This window comes from Rutidosis leptorrhynchoides, chromosome 1, assembly GCF_046630445.1.
Source record: "Rutidosis leptorrhynchoides isolate AG116_Rl617_1_P2 chromosome 1, CSIRO_AGI_Rlap_v1, whole genome shotgun sequence".
NCBI classification, from domain to species: domain Eukaryota; kingdom Viridiplantae; phylum Streptophyta; class Magnoliopsida; order Asterales; family Asteraceae; genus Rutidosis; species Rutidosis leptorrhynchoides.
The window spans coordinates 628291322-628308786 of NC_092333.1; the positions used below are offsets into that span (position 1 = coordinate 628291322).

General features: G+C 33.1%; 1 non-coding gene across 1 annotated transcript; it reads left to right on the forward strand.

Moving 5' to 3' along the window:
- Window positions 1-14045: 14045 nt before the first annotated feature.
- Window positions 14046-14152, forward strand: LOC139886982 (small nucleolar RNA R71). The gene has a single exon (XR_011772838.1). It is a non-coding gene; the product is annotated as a small nucleolar RNA R71 (small nucleolar RNA).
- The last annotated feature ends 3313 nt before the right edge of the window (window positions 14153-17465 follow it).

Sequence of the window (17465 nt, forward strand, 5' to 3'; positions counted from 1 at the left end):
TTCTGAAAACCCATTTTCAATGCGTTCATTGAACGTAAAATCCTAGGAATTCACCTGGAATTCATTAGGTCACCTGAACCAAATCGGGTGTCAACCGTAAGAACGGTGGTTGCATATTGGTCGAAGACAGGACCTTGTGCCAAGACCGAAAAACTATAGGGTGATCTTTACTATTGCTCCTACAAAGGATAGTATTGCATCCGACACGTTAAAGACCATAATCAAAAGCATGTCACGGGACATTGCCTTAACAGTTGCTTGTTCATCGCTTTCCTTTACAACCGGACGATAGTTTACCGAAAGGTAATATACGGGACAAGTAAACTGGACGTGTTGCTTTCCTAATACAACGTTAGCAAGTGGGTGACACAAAACTGCAAGTTTTGAGCTAAAATTTTCAAATCTGAAACCCACCAAACCCACAAAAATATTTTGCAAACACCGGTAAAGGGTTATTCCGGAAAACTTATCTAGGGTAAAAACTAGATTTCAAAAAAATCAAATGTTTTCATAAAGATCCAATTTCCTTAATGGATCTAAATTTTTATAGTCATGTGGGACTGTAAACCATATCGTTACTACCATTGTTTATACCGCCGTATAGAAATCACTGATGTACAAAGTGTGAAGAATAAAGAAGTGATTCTAGTATTTCAAGACAATATTGCTTGAGGACAAGCAACGCTCAAGTGTGGGAATATTTGATAATGCTAAAAACGAATATATATTTCATAGCATTATTCCTCAAGAAAGACAAGTTTTTAGTTGCAATTGTTCTATTTACAAGTGATATTCGTTTGTATAATAAAAGGTGAAGACAAAAGACAGATTCGACGAATTTTAGACGCAAACGACCAAAAAGCTCAAAAGTACAAAAGACAATAAAAAAGGTTCCAATTATTGATAAGAAACGTCTCGAAATTACAAAAGTACAAGATTCAAAACGCAAAGTACAAGATATTAAATTGTACGCGAGGACGTTCGAAAATCCGGAACCGGGACCAGAGTCAACTCTTAACGCTCGACGCAACGGACTAAAAATTACAAGTTAACTATGTATATAAATATAATATAATATATAATTAATTATATTAATTATATATATATTATATTTATAAATAAAAAACCGTCGGCAGAGAAAAACTCCAAGGACTGAGCTGTAAAAGTAACCTCCACGACTCGCGGAGTTTGAAGAGGTTTTCACCGCGAGTCGCGGAGCCCCAAAATTGAAAACTGCCTATAAAGCCAACCGAATTCTGATCAAAATCATCATCTTTTTTCTTCCTCATTCATACGTAAAATTTATATTTATATTTATAATTTATATTTTAATTTTAATTATAATTCTAATAATAAGGGTATGTTAGCGAATATTGTAAGGGTGTAAGTCGAAATTCTGTCCGTGTAACGCTACGCTATTTTTAATCATTGTAAGTTATGTTCAACCTTTTTATATTAATGTCTCGTAGCTAAGTTATTATTATGCTTATTTAAAACGAAGTAATCATGATGTTGGGCTAATTACTAAAATTGGGTAATTGGGCTTTGTACCATAATTGGGGTTTGGACAAAAGAACGACACTTGTGGAAATTAGATTATGGGCTATTAATGGGCTTTATATTTGTTTAACTAAATGAAAGTTTGTTAATGTTAATATAAAGATTTACAATTGAGCGTCCCTATAAATTACCATATACACTCAATCGGACACGATGGGCGGGGTATTTATATGTACGAATAATCGTTCATTTAACCGGACACGGGAATGGATTAATAGCCACTAGAATAATTAAAACAGGGGTGAAATTACATTCAAGGGTAATTGGTGTAATTGTTAACAAAGTAGTAAAACCTTGGTTTACACGCAGTCGATAACCTGGTGTATTCATTAAACAAAGTATTAAAACCTTGTTACAATTCGAATCCCCAATTAGTTGGAATATTTAACTTCGGGTATAAGAATAATTTGACGAGGACACTCGCACTTTATATTTATGACTGATGGACTGTTATGGACAAAAACCAGACGGACAGATTAAATAATCCAGGACAAAGGACAATTAACCCATGGGCATAAAACTAAAATCAACACGTCAAACATCATGATTACGGAAGTTTAAATAAGCATAATTCTTTTATTTCATATTTAATTTCCTTTATTTTATATTTAATTGCACTTCTAATTATCGCACTTTTATTTATTGTTATTTAATCGCACTTTTAATTATCGTACTTTTTAATTATCGCAATTTTATTTTATCGCACTTTTATTATTCGCAATTTCATTATCGTTATTTACTTTACGCTTTAAATTAAGTCTTTTATTTATTTAATATTTTACATTAGGTTTTAACTGCGACTAAAGTTTTAAAATCGACAAACCGGTCATTAAACGGTAAAACCCCCCCTTTATAATAATAATATTACTTATATATATGTTTGTATTTTTATAAAAGTAAACTAATATAGCGTTGAGCTTTGTTTAAAGATTTCCCTGTGGAACGAACCGGACTTACTAAAAACTACACTACTGTACGATTAGGTACACTGCCTATAAGTGTTGTAGCAAGGTTTAAGTATATCCATTCTATAAATAAATAAATATCTTGTGTAAAATTGTATCGTATTTAATAGTGTTTTCTGCTAAAATTAATAACTATTTTATATACACCTCGCATAACATCATTCACCAAACTGCGAATTTATAGGCCTGTGAACTGAAAAAGGAGCTCATGCGATCGCATGAGCTTTGCTCTTCAAGGCTATGCGATCGCATGGCCAGCTGGGGAGGCTCACATTTGGTTGTTTTCTTCTGCCGACGGTTTTATAATATAATGTAATATATATATATATATATATATATATATATATATATATATATATATATATATATATATATATATATATTAATTTTAAGAATTAATTATATATTATATTATATTCATGTGCATAGTTGACTTGTAATTTTTAGTCCGTTGCGTCGAGCGTTGAGAGTTGACTCTGGTCCCGGTTCCGGATTTTCGAACGTCCTTGCGTACAATTTAATATCTTGTACTTTGCGTTTTGAATCTTGTACTCTTGTAATTTCGAGACGTTTCTTATCAATAATTGGAACCTCTTTGATTGTATTTTGTTCTTTTGAGCTTTTTAGTTGTTTGCGTCTTTAATTCATCGAATCTGTCTTTTGTCTTCACCTTTTATTATTTAAACGAATATCACTTGTAAATAGAACAATTGCAACTAAAAGCTTGTCTTTCTTGAGGGATAATGCTATGAAATATATGTTCATTTTTATCATTATCAAATATTCCCACACTTGAGCGTTGCTTGTCCTCAAGCAATATAGTCTTGAAATACTAGAATCACTTCTTTATTCTTCACACTTTGTACATCAGTGATTTCAATACGGCGGTATAAACAATGGTAGTAACGATATGGTTTACAGTCCCACATGACTATAAAAATTTAGATCCATTAAGGAAATTGGATCTTTATGAAAACATTTGATCTTTTGAAAATTAAATCTAGTTTTTACCCTAGATAAGTTTTTCCGGAATAACCCTTCACCGGTGTTTGCAAATTCTTTTTGTGGGTTTGGTGGGTTTCAGATTTGAAAACTTTAGCTCAAAACTTGTGGTTTTGTGTCACCCACTTGCTAACCTTGTATTAGGAAAGCAACACGTCCAGTATACTTGTTCCGAATATTACCTTTCGATAAACTACCGTTCGGTTTGTAAAGGAAAGCGTTGAACAAGCAACTGTTAAGGCAATGTCCCCTGACATGCTTTTAATTATGGTCTATAACGTGTTGGACGCAATTACTATCCTTTGTAGGAGCAATAGTAAAGCTCACCCTTATAATTTTCCGGTCTGGCACAAGGTCCTGTCTTTGACCATGCTATGCAACCACCATTCTTACGGTTGACACCCGATTTGGTTCAGGTGACCTAATGAATTCCAGGTGAATTCCTAGGATTTTACGTTCAATGGTAATGAACGCATTGAAAATGGGTGTTTAGAAAACAAATCGGTTTTAATTTTGATCAAAATATTTTCTCGTTCAAGCTCGAGTTTAGATATCATCGAATTCCATGAGTTTGTAATTCTCAATCTTTAAGGTCAATCTCAAGAATTGAGTAATATCAGGCTTAAAAGCTGATTTTTAATCTTTAAGGAGATTATCCTTTCTGGGAATCTGATTCATTAGTCTTATCCTGCTAATTTGCACGGCGCCCTCCCCATTTTACGAGATAAATCCTTCTCATGGTTAGGATAAATCTGACCACTTGGCGACCCTGTTTGATGCTGAGGTCCGTGGATTTCCTGCTGATTTTAGAGATGAATTTTCTAGATTTTTCGTCAACCTACAGCTGGTCTGGACGACAACTTCATGACCTAAATCAAGAATCGCGTTTCTTTTTCGGAAGACTTTACTTCCTTTAAATGATGGAATTGATTCATCGTGTAGATTCATTTTTCTTACAGTAAATCGGGTAAAACTTTTTATTTTAGTCCAAAGCAAAAGTATTTTCAGTTATTTGTTACAGAAATATGTGACATATGTTTAAAATTTCTTGGTAAATTTTCCCACAACTGGCTTTTATTTTCTTTTATTTGCCTTTTTATTGTCCTCTATTCCATTTTAAATGAATTCTAACATTTTGGTTTGTTTCTCAATTTATGTCCTTTCCGAGGTAACAATAATTTCGGTGTTAAAACCTAGTTTTATCGTTCATAAATATGTATAAACATGATTTTGAATTCATTTAATTGAAAATTTTGAATTTTTTTTTTTCTAGAATTGGGTAGTCAGTATATAAGGCTAGGGTTGTTCTTTGTTATCAGAGAGCACTAAATTCTAATACAACTACTGCTTTACTAGTATTTTTAATGGTAACCAAGTGTATAAAGTAAAAATTTTAAAAATCTGAAAGAATTTAACCCCTTCCCACACTTAAGATTTTGCAATGCCCTTATTTGCAAGAAATCAGTAACAATTTAAATTATTGAGGGTGATTAGCGTAGAAAAATGATTAAATTTTACCAAAGTTTCCAAACATATTGGCGTTTGTTTGCTGAATGATAAATGGTGCACATCATTTGTTCATTCCTTCTTATTGTTACATCACATTTGTTTTTCGTTTTGTCGTCAAAACTAGCATTTGCTGAACTTAATGCCAGTCTTTGAAAATGCGCTGTTTTACCCTGTTTTGTACAATTTACAATATACATACATACAAATATAAACATGCATGGCAATTTGAAATGAGACTTAATATCCCACTTTCAAATCCTAAATGTGAAATATTAGTACACGATAATAATAAAAATGATAAAGATTACATAAGTATATTCAATAACATAAGTTTAAACATGAATAAGTAAAAAGATAAAAACATAAAAATCATATAAATAACCAAATAGAACCAAATCAGTCTGGATATGGGTTCCAGTTCATCTCGTCAGGTGGGTTCCATTGTTGGTTATAGGTGTTCTGATAGGCTTGGTTATAGTCATACCGGTTAAAGGGTGGTCGGATATCGGGGCTGTGTGGCGGAAAGTAAGCAGGTCGAGTAGGTACATAGTTATTTGGTACCTGATATGATAGCTGGCTCATGATTTGGTGCTGATGAACTAACCAGCTATCATGTTGGCGTCGCCTATAATCCTCGTATACTCGCTCGGAGTTCCACTGCTCATACATACTATGTCTGACCGCGTTCGTCATTGCTTCCTCATCTATACGAACGTGGACGTCAAGAATAGCATCTCGAAAGACATCCCTAATGTCTTCCGCCTCCTCCATTTCCTCATCTGAGCCTCTCTCTACCTGAGGATGAGATCCCTCATAGGGTACTGCCTGGTTACGTCTACTTTTCAATACCTTAGCACCCACATAAACTTTCAATCCTAAGGGCTCAACCTGTTCTCTACAAAGCTGTAATGGACCTCCTTGGTTCCTATCAACACCTAAATACTCTCCAATGAGAGTAACAAAAATACCTCCTCCTATTATACTCCCGTCCTGCATTCCCTCTACCATTTTAGATAAATAAAAAGCAACACAATAAGGGATATTGACAAAGCTTATAGGATCCCGAATACACTTTAGGTAGACTAAATCATGTAAGGTAATTTTTTCTTTATTGTGACCTCTCTGTGTAATCGAGTTAGCCAAAAATCTATGAATAATACAAAGCTCGGCTCTGTCAATATGTGTATAGGAGTGTCCTCCTGCTCGTGTAAAAACATCAAAATGTGACATACGCCTCCAAATGGCGTCAGCGTCAAAGTTGCTATCTACCCTTTCACCATAATGAATCAAGTTTGTACAATCGGGTAGTAGCAACTCACCAGGAGTATATATCTGTAAAGCCCTGGCCATGTCCAGCATGGAAATTCTGTACATCCTACCGCCAAGGATAAACCTAAGAAATCTTCTATCATCTATTCTAACTATATTTGTATCAAGTGATACAGTACTCATCAACTCAACACACCATTCCTTATATACAGGTCTACGAATGGTGAAAAGACGTTCCCAATATGTAAAAGAAGAACTGCCATACCTTTGAACCAAAAGCTGTCTAACACGGTCAGCTAGATGGACTGTTTCCAAAGGGGCCCAATCGATTACCCTTGGCACCTCTACATTTTTTGTTACCAATTTGAATTTGTTCCTTTGATATGTCTCGTAATCTCTCCATCTCCTATCAAATCTCAGATTAGGATGTAGAGTGTACTCAGGAATTGTTAGGAATTCTACTGGCGGTCTCATCGGGAATACTATGAATTCATCAACAAACTATACCGGATCATAATAAGGTATGTACTGATCAGGCTGTTGTTGTGGTTCTTGTTCGTGTTGCATTTCTGGTTCTGGTTCTGGTGCTGGTGCTGGTCGTCTAGATGATGATGCTCCTGAAACTCCAGTATCGGCTTTATGCAAAACACATTAAACACAAAATTTGTGCATCCAAATATGCATTAGTGTTAGCAAAATAACAACTTAAAACAATCACTATAACATGTTAAATCAAAATTAAACTTATACACATTTTCACAATTTTTCACAATTCTACACTTTTCAAATAAGCACATATGAAAATGTATACAAAGTTCATAAGCATTTAACTCAAATAACATGTCAAAATAGTCATTACTAATAATTAAACAAGTCTCAAATGGCAAATATATCAAATTAATCAAGTTCATGAATTTTGGACTTAAAAAGTCCACTTTAATCTCTAAAAATCATATTTAGGATCAATGTTTGGATCATTTAACTATCTAAACATGTTACACTACTCAATTTAGAAATAATTCATGACAAAAATCGGTCATAACCTGTTTATATCAAAAAGCCCCAAATTGCTCAAGAACACAAACCCTAGATTTCTAAAAAATTTGAAGTTTTTGGCTTCAAATCATGTTAAATAGCATCAATCTAGGTTATACATGCATAAAATACTAACAATTTAACACTAATTACACTAGAAATTAACAAAATTGCATTAGGTAAAAAATTGGTAATTATCACAAAAACTAGGAATTTATAGAGTTTAGGGGTGTAATTTTTACCATTTTGCTGAAGAATGAGAATCTAGGCATGATTAGAGCAAGAAAAATGACGAATTACGGTGAAAAATTGGCGAAATTTGGTGAAGATTTGAGAGAGTTTCGTGTTTGTGTGTGTTGTGTGGAGAAGACAGACCCGCTGGTCTGTTTGTATCAGGCCTGAAATCCAGCTCCATGCGATCGCATGGAGTTGGAGTTTAAATCCCATGCGATCGCATGGGTATCCGGCTACAGTGATTTGGCCATTTTTTTTTTAAACCTTATATTTTATAAAACATAAAATTAATAAAATTTTAAAAATTTGATTTCCTTTAGGAGTGAGGGCGTTTCGGATCGTCGTCCTAGTCTGTCCCTCGACAAAATTTTAAAATTTGTCAAATCAAAGCGCGGTTTTAAAAGTAAAGATTTTTGGTTTTTTTAATGTTTTTGGCATACTTTAATTCAATAAGATTAAAAATAATGATAATAAAAGTTCTCGTCCCTCCCTCGGGTAAAGCAATTTCGGTTTAGTCTTCAACTTACGACGAATTTTAAAAATCACATTTTTAACTTAGCAAAATAAAGTAAATTTTTGTTTATAAATTCACACCAAACTTATATTATATTTTTGTTTTTATACATACAAACTTATATTAAAAAGATTAATTTTTTCAAATATTTACAATTTTAAATATATTGATTTAAAAAGTTTACAATTTTAATATTAATATATTTATTTTAAAACATGGTAAAAATAAAATTAAAAATCTTTTTGGCTTTTTATCCCACTTTAATCAATCAAATATTATCAAAAATATGCGCCCCTCTTTTCGGTAAAGTAATTTCGGTTCCATGACCTAATTTAACTCATGATGAATTTTTGAAATATTTTGGGTTGATTGATTAAAGATATTTATACCTTAAGAATAAACGTTAAATTTCGCAGTGATGTAATAAATTTTTGAATGATATCAATAATTTCGGTCTCCAAACCTAATTTTATTCAATACCAATTTAATACTTTATAGCGAACATATTAGCGTTTATTATCAAAAGGTTAAAAATAAAAATAAAAAATAAAAACTGTACAGACTTACCTGTGAGATAGTATTCTTAGTGATACGATCTATCCCACTCATAAGATAGTCGGTTTAATTGGTTTTCTATAGCTACATAGGCGTAACCTCGAGCATTCAGTGTTTTTTCTTCTTAACATATGAACGGTCCGTCTCTGCATAAAGTAACAAATTCGGTGTTTGAATAGGTTTGATTATTTGAACATTTACCTCCATGTGACCATTTTCCGCATTTGTGACATTTTTCAAGGTGTCGTGCTCTTCGTTTCGCTGCGGATTTTGATTTTCCTTTACCAAATTGTAACTTATTATCTTCGCATCTGGATTCTTTTCTTACTCCGTCCAATCTTTCTCTGATTACTGATACTAGTTCACTCGGAAGTGTGTCATAATTACGTTTAGTGATCAAAGCGTGTAGCATTAGACCATGGTTTAGTTCACAGGAAGTCTTCATTTCCTAAAAAAAAATAAAAATTCAGAATGGGGGGAGAAGACTAGTTCTTTAGGGTCTGCTAGGTAAAGACCATTCGGGTTCCATTTTCGAGAACTACACGAAAACAGACAATCTAACTCTAACAGAAATACATAATATCCTTTAAAGACTTGATTCTCCCCACACTTAGTTAGCTGTGGTATCGAAATTGTGATTAACTTCGTTGTCGATTTCCATTGGACTATCTATGTAGTGTTTAACTCTGTGACCATTAACCTTAAATTCAATCCCATTTGAATTTATTAATTCTACTGTTCCGTATGGGAAAACTCTTTTGACTATGAATGGTCCAGATCATCTTAATTTCAATTTTCCAGGAAATAGCTTGAATCGTGAATTGAAAAGAAGGACTATGTCTCCTTCTTTGAATTCTTTTAAACTTCTGATTCTTTTATCACGCCATTTCTTCGTTCTTTCTTTATAGATTAATGAATTTTCGTATGCTTCATGTCTTAATTCTTCTAATTCGTTTAGTTGACTTAACCGTAGACATCCAGCTTCATGTAAATCAAGATTACATGTCTTCAAAGCCCAAAATGCTTTGTGTTCAATTTCTACTGGAAGATGACATGTTTTTCCGTAGACGAGTTTAAAAGGTGTGGTTCCAATTGGAGTTTTGTAGGCTGTTCTAAAAGCCCAAAGTGCATCCTCCAATTTAATGGACCATTCCTTCGGATTTGATCCTACGGTTTTTTCTAGAATACGTTTTAAAGTTCGGTTGGTATTTTCAACTTGTCCACTTGTTTGAGGATGATAAGCAGTGGAGATTTTATGAGTTACTCCATATCTTTTAAGAACTTTCTCAAGTTGATTATTACAGAAATGAGTTCCCCGATCACTTATTAAAGCTTTCGGTGTTCCAAACTTTGCAAAAAGATGTTTTAAAAAGTTGACTACAACTCGTGCATCGTTAGTTGGGAGAGCTTGTGCTTTCGCCCATTTAGATACATAATCAATGGCTACGAGAATATAGAGATTATTATGAGATTTTGGAAATGGACCCATAAAGTCAATACCCCAAATGTCAAATACTTCACATACTTGAATGACATTTTGTGGCATTTCATCATGTTGACTTATTTTTCCGACCCTTTGACAAGCATCACAGGATTTGCAAAGAAGGTGTGTTTCTTTGTAAATTGTAGGCCAATAGAATACAGCATCATAAACTTTTCTTGCTGTTAGTTGAGGCCCATAATGCCCTCCTGTTGGTCCTGTGTGACAATGGTTTAAAATTTTACTAGCTTCATCTCCGAATACACATCGGCGTATTATTCCATCTGGACAACTTTTAAACAAATGTGGATCTTTCCAAAAATAGTGTTTTATATCACTGAAGAATTTCTTTCGTTTTTGGTACGATAATCCTTTTTCAAGGAATCCACATACTAAGTAGTTTGCATAGTCTGCAAACCATGGAATTTCATTATAATCTATCTTCAATAGATATTCATCAGGAAAGTTGTCTTGTATGGCCGATTCATTTAGAACTTCTAATCCGGGATTTTCAAGACGAGAAAGATGATCAGCGGCGAGATTTTCTGCTCCTCTTTTATCTCGGATTTCAATATCGAATTCTTGTAAGAGTAAGATCCAACGGATTAATCGTGGTTTAGCATCTTGTTTCGAAAATAGGTATCTAAGAGCGGAATGGTCGGTATAGACCACCGTTTTTGCTAGAACGAGATATGAACGAAATTTGTCAAAAGCAAAGACAATAGCAAGGAGTTCTTTTTCAGTAGTTGTGTAATTCGTTTGTGCTCCTTGTAACGTCTTACTAGCATAATATATAGGTTGAAATCGTTTTTCAATCCTTTGTCCTAAAACGGCTCCCATTGCAAAATCACTTGCATCGCACATTAGTTCAAACGGTAGATTCCAATTCGGTGTTATCATGATCGGAGCATTAGTAAGTTTCTCTTTAAGAATATTAAAAGATTTGATGCATTCATCTGAAAAAATGAATGGAGCATCCTTTTCTAGGAGTTTATTCATAGGAGTGGCAATTTTAGAAAAATCTTTCATGAAACGTCGGTAAAAACTGGCATGCCCTAGAAAACTCCTAACTCCTCTAACATTGGTGGGATGTGGAAGTTTAGCAATTACATCTACTTTAGCTCAATCCACTTCAATTCCTTCCTTTGAAATTTTATGTCCAAGAACGATGCCTTCTTTAACCATGAAATGGCATTTCTCCCAATTAAGTACTAGATTTGATTGTTCGCATCTAATAAGCATTCGTTCCAGATTAACTAGACACGTTTCAAAAGTATTACCGAAGACTGAAAAGTCATCCATGAAAACTTCCATGCATTCTTCTATCATGTCGTGAAAAATCGCCATCATGCACTTTTGAAAGGTTGCAGGGGCGTTGCAAAGTCCAAATGGCATGCGTTTGTAAGCAAAAGTACCATAAGGGCATGTGAATGTGGTTTTCTCTTGATCTTCGGGTGCTATTGGAATTTGAAAATATCCGAAAAAACCATCAAGAAAACAATAGTAACTATTTCCGGCTAATCTTTCCAACATTTGATCAATGAAAGGTAAGGGAAAGTGATCTTTTCTGGTGGCGTCATTTAATTTTCTATAATCAATACACACACGCCATCCTGTTATAGTCCTAGTAGGAATAAGCTCATTTTTCTCATTTGTGATAACAGTCATGCCACCCTTCTTAGGCACGCATTGAACTGGGCTTACCCATGGACTATCAGAAATTGGATAAATTAAACCTGCATCTAGCAGTTTAATAATTTCTTTTTTAACAACATCTTGCATATTAGGATTTAGTCTTCGTTGGCGTTGCACATACGTTTTATGACCTTCTTCCATAAGGATTTTATATGTGCAATACGAAGGACTTATTCCTTTAATATCATGAATCTTCCATGCAATGGCTGGTTTATGAGCTTTCAACAAAGAAATGAGTTGTGATTTTTCATTTTCAGTAAGAGAAGACGATATTATTACAGGTAATTCAGATTCACCATGTAAATAAGCGTATTCTAAATGGTTTGGAAGTGGCTTTAACTCTAATTTCGGAGGTTCTTCTATCGATGATTTATATCGATATCTGTCTTCTTCTTTTAGCATTTGAATTTCTTCTGTTGTTGGTTCATATCCATTAGCCATTAGTGTAGCTAACATTTCAGTTTCATCAATTGGTTCAGTTCCTTCTCCTAAAGAACATTCTCCTGTTCCTTGTAATTCTGGAAATTCTTCTAATAATTCTGCATGTGAATCTATAGTTTGAATATAATAACATGTATCATCTGCAGATTGCGGTTGTTGCATTGCTCTATCAACTGAAAAGGTAACACTCTCATCCTCTATTCTTAGGGTCAGTTTCTTACCGAACACGTCTATCATTGCTTTAGCCGTGTTTAAGAATGGTCTTCCTAATATGAGAGAAACTTGAGAATCTTCTTCCATGTCCAGAACAACAAAATCTACTGGAAATACTAAAGTACCAACTTTAACTATAATGTTCTCCATTATCCCTCTAGGATATTTTATTGATCGATCGGCTAGTTGTATACTTATTCTTGTTGGTTTTAATTCTCCAAGGTCTAGTTTAGGGTATAATGAATACGGCATTAAATTTATACTTGCACCTAAGTCTGCCAATGCTTCTATTGAACTAAGACTACCCAGAAAACATGGAATTGTGAAACTTTCTGGATCAGATAATTATTCTGGTATCTTATTCAACAGCACTGCGGAACAATTAGCATTCATAGTAACAGCCGAGAGTTCTTCCATTTTCTTTCTATTTGTGATCAGATCTTTCAGAAATTTAGCATATTTAGGCATTCCTGAAATTACATCAATGAAAGGAAGATTTACATTTATTTGTTTAAACATATCCAAGAATTTGGATTGCTCGGCTTCAAGTTTCTCTTTTTTCATTTTACTCGGGTAAGGAAGTGGTGGTTGGTATGGTTTAACATAAGGTTTAGCCTTAACTGTGTTATCTTCATTAACCTTTTCAACTACCGGTTCTTTTTCCTTATCTTGTTCAGGTTGTGGTTCTTGTGGAGTAGGAATAGCTTCATCAGAAGTTACAGGCATTTCAGATGGTTTAAGTGTTGTACCACTTCTTGTGGTAATAGCTTTAGCTGTTTCATTCCGGGGGTTAGCATTTGTATCACTAGGTAAACTTCCCGGTTTTCTTTCACCTATTAACCTTGCTAGGTTACTTACTTCTTCTTCCAAATTTTGAATAGAAACTTGTTGATTTCTAAATGCTTGAGCATTTTGTTCATTCGTTTGTTTCTGAGATGTGAAAAACTGCGTTTGAGTTTCAACTAGCTTTGTCATCATATCTTCTAAATTCGGCTTTTTATCATCGGTTTGTGGTGGTTTGTTTTGAAAATTAGGTCTTTGCTGATTGTAAGTATTATTGGATACTTGTTGATTGCTAGTACCTTGTTGGTTGTTGTATGGAACATTTCGATTATAATTCTGGTTTTGATTGTAAATCGGTCTTGGCGGTTGATAATTATTCTGATAATTATTTCCAGGCCTTTGGTTTAGATATGAAACATGCTCTCTTTGTTCCATTGTTAGTTCAATACTGAGACAATCTTTTGTCAAATGTGGTCCTCCACACTGCTCACAACTAATTCGTACTGAGTAGATATCTTTAGTCATCTTTTCCATTCGTCTCTCGACAGCATCTATCTTTGCAGAAATGGAATCTAAGTCATGGCTAGAATCGGCTCTAGCTGCTTTAGATGATCTAACAATATCTTTTTCTTGGTGCCACTCATGTGAGTGGGAAGCAGTGTTATCAATAATTTTGTAAGCATCAGTTTCGGTTTTCTTCATAATAGAACCACCAGCTGCTATATCGATGTCTTTCCTTGTAGTGATGTCGCATCCTTGGTAGAATATTTGTACTATTTGACAGGTGTCTAAACCATGTTGCGGACATCCTCTTAATAACTTTCTAAATCTTGTCCATGCCTCATATAGAGTTTCATTTGGTTTCTGTGTGAACGTAACAATTTCTCCTTGAAGTCTTACGGATTTAGATGCCGGAAAGAATTGTTTAAGAAATTTTTCAACTAAAACGTCCCATGTATCAATCTCCCCTTCAGGTAACGATTCCAACCAATCTTTGGCTTCTCCCTTTAAAGTCCAGGGAAATAACATGAGATATATATGTTCATCCTCCACTTCTCTTATTTTAAATAGTGTGCAGATCCTATTAAAGGTACGAAGATGTTCATTTGGATCTTCCTTCGGCGCACCACTAAATTGGCATTGATTAGTCACCATGTGTAGAATTTGTCCTTTGATTTCATAATCTGGCGCATTAATGTCTGGATGAGTAATTACGTGACCTTGGCCAGTGCGTTTAGCTCTCATTCGGTCTTCCATACTTAAAGGTTCTGTTACTTCCATAATTGAATTTGTTGAATCTGAATCACTAGAGGATTCTGATTTAATGGTTCGTTCCTCAACAATCTTTGTTTGAATGATTGGTGGTTCCGGAGGAAAATTTAATGGTTCAGGATCTATGAATTGTCCCTGAATATTCTCCGGATTCTCAATTGTGAGGTCGGGTTCAAAAAATGGATTATCGAAAATTTGAACTGGAGTACTTGGTCAACTGGATGACGATTCTAAAGAAAAATCAACGGCGGTAATATTAGCTAAATGTCTTGATCTAGTTACAGGTGGTGAACATACAAAAGGTGGTGAACGTCTTGCTCGGTGCATTCACTGAATATCCTATTAGTTTTTAAAAAGGAAAGAAAAATTATATAAGTTATCCAATTAATAGACTTTTCTAATTTTGCCCACGTTTTGAATAGCCAAAAGATGCAGCAGAGGGGCAGGATTCGTTTGGTCTCAATATAATTGAGGACTGTTTGGCTCCAATAACCCGGTCCACGTACAAATCCAACTATTACTACGAACCAGAAAATTTTGATGTCTATCAATTTAACCACTTAAAATAAATTTTTGTAATTTTAAGAAATTTAGATAAGAAGTAGAATAAAAATCTATGTCCTAAAAACTAGAATAGCGAGAAATAAGAAAGAAAAAGAGCGCGTCGAAAAAGGTCGAAAAAGAAAAGATCGAAAAATAAAAGGCGTCGAAAAATTAGAAATAATAAAAAAAATGACTTATAGAACTTAAAAACACTCGACTAACCCAACCTTATTACTATCACTAACTTAAAATTATAATTGCAAATTGAGATTACTAATTGGAGTGATAATTGATACATAGGTAAAAGGCGTCGAAAAATAAAAATAAGAAAGTAGCGCGTTGAAACTTAAAAAGGAACTAAAAACTAAAAATTAAAAGTTGCGTCTAAAAATATTAAAGCTTACAAGTAAAACTATATATATCCCAAATGACAATAACTTAAAAAGAAACTAAAACTTAAAAAGGCGTCGCAAAATTCTAAAGCACCTAAATCTTAGTCTAAAGAAAAAGCACTTAAGGGATTTTACGGCAAAGCCTAAAAATCTAAAAATAAAAATAACTATGGCAAAAACTATATTTAAAACTAATTATGAGCGAAAAACACAAATATTACGCTAAAACAATTAAAAAGGGACAAAATATAAAAATATACTAAAAGTTGTAAAAAGTACAATTTTTATAAAAATATTATTTTTATATTATTTATTTTATAAAACTATTAATTTTATAAATTATTAAAACTAATTAAACATAAAAATACAAATTAAATAAACTAAACTAAATTAACTAATAAAATACTAAACCCTAATTAGGGTTTAAGTATAATTAATAATAATACTCAGTAATGATTACTGAATTGGTCAACCCTGGCGTGTCTGCAGGGCTCATGCGATCGCATGAGTTCTAAGTTACCCGGCCATGCGATCGCATGGGCTAGGGTTTCGGGCCAGACACTGAGCTGCTACAGTACTTGGATTCGAGTGTTTTTATTTTTTTTTATTTTTTTTTCTGTTTTGCTGTTTTAATAAAAAATTATGTAATATATTTATATAAATTAAATAAAACTTATTTTTTTTAAAAATAAAGATAAAGAAAATTTTTATATAACTTACAAACTCTTAAAAAAAATTATATTTTTGTTTTTCTTTTTATATTTTCGAATATTTAAAACGTATTTTTATAAAAGCGTATTTTTTTTTATAAAAGTAAACTAAAAATCTTTTTTTTCTTTTTCTATTTAGCGTTGCGCTTCCGGCTTTTAAGCTAGATTTTGTTCCCCGGCAGCGACGCCAAAAATACTTGATGTCAAAGCTAAGGGGTATAAAATACTATTAAATTTTACTAGGAAATACTATTAAATACGATACAATTTTACACAAGATATTTATTTATTTATAGAATGGATATACTTAAACCTTGCTACAACACTTATAGGCAGTGTACCTAATCGTATAGTAGTGTAGTTTTTAGTAAGTCCGGTTCGTTCCACAGGAAAAAAAAATCTTTAAACAAAGCTTAACTCTATATTAGTTTAATTTATAAAAATACAAATATATATATATAAGTAATATTATTATTATAAAGGGGGGGGTTTTACCGTTTAATGACCGGTTTGTCGATTTTTAAAACTTTAGTCGCAGTTAAAACCAAATGTAAAATATTAAATAAATAAAAGACTTAATTTAAAGCGTAAAGTAAATAACGATAATGAAATTGTGATAATTAAAAGTGCAATTAAATACAATAAAATAAAGTGCGATAATTAGAAGTGCAATTAAATATAAAATAAAGGAAATTAAATATGAAATAAAAGAATTATGCTTATTTAAACTTCCGTAATCATGATGTTTGACGTGTTGATTTTAGTTTTATGCCCATGGGTTAATTGTCCTTTGTCCTGGATTATTTAATATGTCCGTCTGGTTTTTGTCCATAACAGTCCATCAGTCATAAATATAAAGTGCGAGTGTCCTCGTCAAATTATCCTTATACCCGAAGTTAAATATTCCAACTAATTGGGGACTTAAACTGTAACAAGGTTTTATTACTTTGTTTAATAATTACACCAGGATATCGACTGCGTGTAACCCAAGGTTTTAATACTTTGTTACCAATTATGCCAAGTGTCCTTGTACATAATTTCACCCCTGTTTTAATAATTCTAGTGACTATTAATCCATTCCCGTGTCCGGTTAAATGAACGATTATTCGTACATATAAATACCCCGCCCATCGTGTCCGATCGAGTGTATATGGTTATTTATAGGGACGTCCAATTGTAAATCTTTATATTAAAATTAACAAACTATCATTTAGTTAAACAAATATAAAGCCCATTAATAGCCCATAGTCTAATTTCCACAAGTGTCGTTCTTTTTGTCCAAACCCCAATTAT